The 7,250-nt window shown below is 45.1% G+C and overlaps 1 long non-coding RNA gene across 1 annotated transcript; it reads right to left on the reverse strand.

The window, feature by feature from the left end:
• Nucleotides 1-913: 913 nt before the first annotated feature.
• LOC131278703 (uncharacterized) lies at nt 914-5,142 on the reverse strand. Its single transcript, XR_009186113.1, has 3 exons — nt 5,030-5,142; nt 4,077-4,271; nt 914-3,086 (listed from the first exon to the last, which is right to left on the reverse strand). It is a non-coding gene; the product is annotated as an uncharacterized lncRNA (long non-coding RNA).
• Between the last annotated feature and the right edge of the window lie 2,108 nt (nt 5,143-7,250).

The raw sequence follows: 7,250 nt of genomic DNA on the forward strand, positions 1-7,250 counted from the left end.
AAATAAAAATAAAAATAAAGACCATGGCAAAGAATTCAAAACAACCGCATCTTTCTCTCACACATGATCATCATCCATGAGGAAAATGCTCAAGAAAGGGGGCTGGTGGCTCTATTGACTGAGAGGAAGCTCAACAAGTGAAGAAAGGAACATGGTCAGAACAGGGAAATATTGGTAAAAGTAGAGTTGAAGCCCCAGCTTTTCCCAGGTGGTCCTTTTGCCCTTGCTGTTCAACATTCAAGCTGCAGAGGCCCAAAGGTTTAATTTACTTCCACAGCCTGTGCCCTCTGAAAATCCACAGCTATAAGAGATATGCCTGGATTTCTCTCTTTAAAAGTAATTTTAGGGAAGCAGATGTGGCTCAAGTGATAGAGCTTCCGCCTATCATATGGGAGGACCTGGGTTCTATCCCTGGGGCCTCCTGATAAAAAAGAAGAAGAGAAAGCCTGCCCGCATGGCAAGCCAGGTCGCCGTGGACTGAGGTGGCACAATTGACAGGGAATCTCTCTCCCCATCAGAGGTCTCCAGGAACGAATCCCTGGGAATCCTAGTGGAGAGAAAATGAGAAGAGAAAACAACACTGCAGCAAAAATAGCAGGGCAGATGGGGGAAGGGGGGAAATATATAAATAAATATTTACAAAAAATTATGTTTGATTATTCTCAGTTTAACTGCTGTCATTTCATCCCACTACAATTGATGCTCTCACTGAAGTGTGGTAGCAATATAATTCTAAGATAGTATTTTTCAAATATAGATTCCTTTAATTATAATTATTATGAACTCTTTCAACTTTGTTGAACCCTTAAATACATAACTAACATTTTGATTAAAAATAATATCTAGTATTACTTTTGTTTAAGATAGTTCTTCATGTTTAAATGTTAATAGATTTTATATTGAACAAGTCAGGAAAAAAGCAAAACAAAAAACAACAATGAACAACAAGAATAGTGGCATTTTGCTCACCTCAGATCTGTACAGTATAGTCTAAAAAGCATTCTCTGGAAGCAGATGTGGCTCAGGCTACTGTGCTCCGTACTACATGGGAGGTCCAGTGTTCGGTTCCAGGTGCCTCCAAAAGGAGACAGTGAGCTTGCATGATGGGCAGATGCAGCAAGCTGACACAACAAGATGATGCAACAAGAGACTGAAGAAGGAAAATATAATGATAGACACAACAAAGCATGGAGCAGGGGTTCCTGATGCCTCCTAAAGAAAATGAGCAAGACAGCAGGTAGGCGAAGCAAGTTGGTACAACAAGATGACACAACAAGAGACACAAGGAGAAAAAACACAACAAAGCAGGGAACAGACGTGGTTCAAGCGATTAGGCACCTCCCTCCCATGTCAGAGGTCCCCAGTTCAGTTCCCAGTGCCTCCTAAAGACACAAGTGCACACAATGACAGAGGGGGTAAAATAAAATAAATCTTTTAAAAAAATAAGCGTTCTCTGAATATCTGGTTGATGTCTTCTTTAAATATGAGATTTGACTTAGAAAAACACCTGAAACATTATCACCAGTGATATGGCCAAAATCACAAGTATCAATTTCTCTTGGTTTGTTTTGAATAGGTAAGAAAGTCCTGGCGGTAGACTTGGCCCAGTGGTTAAAGCATCTGTCTACCACATGGGAGGTCCACAGTTCAAACCCCCGGCCTCACTGACCCATGTGGAGCTGGCCCATGCGCAGTGCTGATACACGCACGGAGTGCCCTGCCATGCAGGGGTGTCCCCCGCGTAGGGGATCCCCATGCACAAGGAGTGCACCCGCAAGGAGAGCTGGCCAGCACGAAAGAAAGTGTATCCTGTCCAGATATGGTGCCACACACACGGAGAGCTGACACAACAAGATGACGCAACAAAAAGAAACACAGATTCCCATGCCGCTGACAACAACAGAAGTGGACAAAGAAGACGCAGCAAATAGACACAGAGAACAGACAACCAGGGTGGGGGAAGAAGGGGAGAGAAATAAATAAATAAATCTTTAAAAAAAAAAGAAGGTCCTTTACCACACTTTACCACAGAAAGGGTTAAGCTTTCACAACAGGCTGCTATCATGCCCTGATACTTCCTTGAGCACCCACAGAAGCTCTTTAAACTAGGCTGACATTTAGTGTGAATTAATTTCCTTCTGGGGAAGCAGACTTGGCCCAGTGGTTAGGGCGTCCGTCTACCACATGGGAGGTCCGCGGTTCAAACCCCAGACCTCCTTGACCCGTGTGGAGCTGGTCCACGTGCAGTGCTAATGCACTCAAGGAGTGCCCTGCCACGCAGGGGTGTCCCCGTGTAGTCCCTGTGTAGGGGAGCCCCACGTGCAAGGAATGCGCCCCGTAAAGAGAGCCACCCAGCGCGAAAGAAAGTGCAGCCTGCCCAGATATGGTGCCTCAGACACGGAGACCTGACACAACAAGATGACGCAACAAAAAGAAACACAGATTCCCATGCCACTGACAACAACAGAAGTGGACAAAAGAAGAACACCCAGCAAATAGACATAGAGAACAGAAAACTGGGGTGGGGGAGGAGGGGAGAGAAATAAATAAATCTTTAAAAAAAAATTTCCTTCTGAGGAGATGAGTTATAAAGTGTAATAGATTGTTCTTGAAAACACAACTGTGGGGAAGTTGGCCACCAAGGAAAATACAGACCTTTTCCAAGAATAATCAGGAAATAAATGTGTGATAATCTATACAAAAGGTTTCATAATAATGTCATAGTGATATATTTGTATATGAAACTGCAGACACATAAAACCTTGCCTCATAAAAACTGGATAATACAGGGAAACAAATATGGCTCAACCAGTTGGGTGCTTGCCTTCCACATGAGGGGTCCTGGGTTAGGGTTCAAGTGCCTCCTGAAGAAGGTGAGCAGATGCCACACTCGCTGCAATGAACTAGACACCACACCACACCCGCCGCAATTAGCGAGGCACTTCACCACCACAAGGAGCAGAGGCCTAAATGAGAAGATGCCACAAGCCAAGCAGACACTGCAGCCCACAGGGAGAAGATGTAGCTCAGGCCATTGGGCATTCGCCTCCCATGTGGGAGGTCCTACGTTCGGTTCCTGGTGCCTCCTGGAGAAGGACAGCAAACAGTGAGCAGACAAGAGATCCATGGTGGGAAGTGCGGGAGATAAATTTTTTAAAATTTTTACAAAGTAAATAAATCTTCAAAACAAACAAACAAAACCTGGATAATGCAGATTACTTACTGCTTCTACCTTATATTTTGCAATTCAGAAAGGCCCTTGATGGAAATCTTCACTCATAGCAAAGAGATTTTAATCAAACTTCCCATAAAGCACAGTATCCACGTGAAGATCCACACATAGCTATGTGAATTATCTAAATCTATTTCCAAATTCTATTTGTTATATTTTTAGGTATGAAGAACCTATCTTTAGTAGACACTCGTCTAATAAAAAAAATTCTTTTAAGTTTACATTTATAATGCCTTGTTCTTTTAACTGGTATTTCGTGAGGGCCCACCACATGCCAGGAACTATTCTAAGCAGTGGGATTACATCCGTGAACAAAGCAAATGACCTGCTTCCTCTCAGGGAGCTTATATTATTTTGAATCTGATTAATTCAAAACACAACAAAGCACAGGAGAATATCGAACATTGTTAATCTCCACTTTTACAAAGAAGAAACCTAAGCTTTATAGATATGGCAATGCCTAGGCCAGGTAAAATGGCAGTTAGGAAACCCAGTCAGACCCAGGGATGCCTGGCCCCGTGATCTTCCCACCAATGGTAGAGCCCCTGCCTCTCCCCCCAAAAAACATAATTAAGCATTTTTAAATGATAACTCCAAAGGCACATAAAAGTCTCTTTAGTACAAATATTACTCCCCCGAGCATCTATTAACAAAACAAAAACAGTGATTTTGAATGTTTTTAGCTTACAGAGATATTAACGTACTGGAGGGTCCAAGCTCAGTCATTTTCAAAGCCTCCAGCAGGGAAGCCTCTCCTGAAAGGCCCTAAACCCCAGATTTCCGCAGTTTGGGGGGAGTGGGTGCATAAGCAACACAAGCATCCATCCTGCAACCAGCCACATACCTGGCACCTCCCGGGACTCCTTCCAGTCTAGGAGATCCCTGATGTAGAGTTTTGCATAGACAAGGAACAAAGGATCCAAACCCCACAAAAGGGAAGGGGTCTCCTCTTCACACTTGCTGGTCCCAGGCTGCATCCAGAGGCTGGACTGTGGCTTACAGCTAACCCTGAAAAACTCTGCATCACTGGGTCAAGGATCTGGATGCGGACACAGAAAACAGGATGCGGGGCGTTTAACTTAGGCGAAACTGACCTGGGCCATGAGGCTGTTCCCAGGCCTGCACCCAGAGTCGAAGAGTGATAGATCCCAGGAGTCAACTGCCCTGTCAAATTCTGCACCAAAGGGACTGAAGAAAGGAAAGGGGCGATCTTCTCGTGAGGACCCGTCACTTCCTTGTGAGTCTCCCACTGTAATTCCCCCTGCTCCGTGGGAGTATTTTCCTTCTCCAAAAGTACCACCTTTCAAAGCGCTAAACACTGTCTTTGCAGGAAGTCCACCCAGGCTACCCTGCAACCACTGTGAAGGCGGGGAGGGGCTGGGGGCAGGAGGGCAGAGGGGAAATCCAGCGAGGACTGCGCCCTCCCGGCCTTACACATGTGGGGGCAGAATGGGGTGTTCGGTTGTCGCCCTGCCCCTGAAACTTTAGTTTTCAGGATGAGACCGAGAAAACCAGTAAAAAGGAAACAAAACAAGGACGGCAGCTCCCAAGAGCGCAGAAACGAGGCCCTTCGCGGGGCGGGAGCCGCGGGCGGGCAGCCCGGAGCCGCGGAGAGGCCGCCCTGCGCAGGGGCCTTGGCCACCGCTGTCGTTCGACTTCCGAGTCGGGCCTGATCTGACACCAGGTCCCAAGCGGGGCTCATCCGGCTGTCCCCGCCTTCCTGAGGCCTGGGCCCCGCCGAGGCTCCTCATGCCCTCCCGTCGCTCCGCCGAACACCCGGCGCCCCGCCCCGCCTACCCGCCAGGCGGCGACCGACTCTCTGGCCGCCGGGGTGCCGGGATGGCTGCCGTTTGCCTCGGCTAGGGCGCCACGGGCCTGGAGCCAGCGCGCCTGCGCCCTAGTCGCTGAGGTCTGGGAGCTGCCCTGAAGTACCCGCTGCCCCATCCACCCCTACAGGCGCTCCCCCGCCTCCACCCCCACCCCGTCCTGTCAGTTATGGGGCCCCAGCCAGAGGCTGGGCAAAGTCCCCAGTACTTTTTGTTTTGTTGTTCCTGACATATTCAACAAATAAAGCAGTAATTCCAAAACTAGGATTACATTGTGGCGTATTTAAAATGTTTATTTACTCTTTATGAATGATCTAGTAATATATATGTATATATAGTAATATATGTATATCTAGTAATATAGATACACACATATATATATATTATGCTTCTGTAGTCTGACTTGGAGATGGTATCTAAATTTGAGCAATTGCCTGAATGTGAGGACTTGTCTTTCCCAAAGACTAGCCCTGCAAGATGACAAATTTTGTCCCCTTTCCTCTTTCTCCGTCTACAGCATGGAATATTGTATACTAAGAACATTGAAAATCTGGCATTCTGGTAAATTGTGGTCAACTTGATGGTACTTTGTCCCCAGCAGTCCTAAATTAAAGCAGGAAAAGTTATCCACTTACCACTCCCATAAATAAATAAGTTTCTGCCATTACTCAGGATGGCAAGGAATGTTCCCTATTAACCAGGACTCTGTAAACTGTTAGGAGAACTACCTGGCATCCTGGCTAACCATTCCTGAGGGAGGAAGGTTGTAGCCAGACAGATCATTGCCAAGCCATTTAACAGAGAAGGAACTCCAAGCAGCTGGAATGGAAAATGTGTGTAATTAGAACAAGGGCATTTAATTACATTCCCTAACAATGAAGAAGCAAAAAAAAAAAAAAAAAAAAAAAAATCCATATTTTTAAACGAACAATTTCATCACTTCAAAAATAAAGCAATGAAATTGTTCTAAAATTTTCAAGGTCATGAATGTACAACATTGTTACTATACTAAAAGTCATTATTTATAGACTTTGGATAGAATAGCCAGAAACAACAGCTATATAGAGTAGGGGAAGAATAGAGAGATTGAGAAGGGAGGAATTTTCTTGTTAGTTCGTCTGTTTTTTGTTTATAATTATTAATGAAATAATGAAAATGCTCTAATGATTGAAGCAATGAAAACACACAACTATGTGATACCAAATAACGTACATTGGACCAATTGAATGCTTTATTAAGATGTATCAATAAAATTGATTTGTTTCTAAAAAAAGTTTTCCAGCAAACAAGCTTGTTTAACTTTGAAAGAAACAAGAAAAAAAAATATTTGGGAAAGAATGGCATCACCCAGATTCTACCTGAGTGGAGTTTAGGATTTGATTAAGAGAAGATACCCTTTCTGATAGAAGGGAGCTCTCTGCAAGAAAACACATCAGTCCTCGAGCAGATGTGGCTCAAGCAGTTGGATGCCAGCTTCGCTTCCTATATACGAGCTCCGGGTTTAGTTCCTGGTGCCTCCAAAAAAAAAAAGAAAAGAAAAGAAAAGAAAAAAACCCAACAACAACAGGCAAACAAATGAAATGAAACCTACTTAGTGGAGCAGATGTGGGTCAGTGGAGTGGCTGAACATTGGCTTTCCATGTATGAGGTCCTGGGTTCAAGCTCTGGTACCTCAAAAAAAAAAAAAAAAAGAAAAGAAAAACAACATATTCAACAGGACAGATGCTTCTGGCTGAAGCAACGTTTTCCCAACTTCATGCATCTGCTCCAAGGTGGAGCCCAAGAAAATCAGCGCTTGGGTGTACTCAGAGCCTGGATGATTTAAGTAATGGCTTTCCACTGTCAGGAATAGAGTGCTGGAGGTAAGCACACCAGTGACTCCAAGCTTACTGCCAGCCTTGGTGAGGCCAAACTCATGTGGCCTAAACCAAAGCTCATTACCTCAGCAGTCATCTTTTACGGCAAAGGGAAAAATCCTTGGAGTCTGCGGGTGCTCCTTTTGGATCTGAGCTCAAAACGACCTGGGTTGCTGCAATTGCAACCCAGGCGGAGGTATAGGAGCAGAATTTCCAAACTGCAGAGCCATTTAAAGGCGTTTGGGAGGACCCTCTCCCCTGCCGTCTCAATCAGATAGACTCCAGGTATCCCAAGCCTCTGCCAAGAGGTTCTGGAAGTCTCCATGAACACCAGAG

The sequence above is a fragment of the Dasypus novemcinctus genome, chromosome 6 (genome assembly GCF_030445035.2).
Source record: "Dasypus novemcinctus isolate mDasNov1 chromosome 6, mDasNov1.1.hap2, whole genome shotgun sequence".
NCBI classification, from domain to species: Eukaryota; Metazoa; Chordata; class Mammalia; order Cingulata; family Dasypodidae; genus Dasypus; species Dasypus novemcinctus.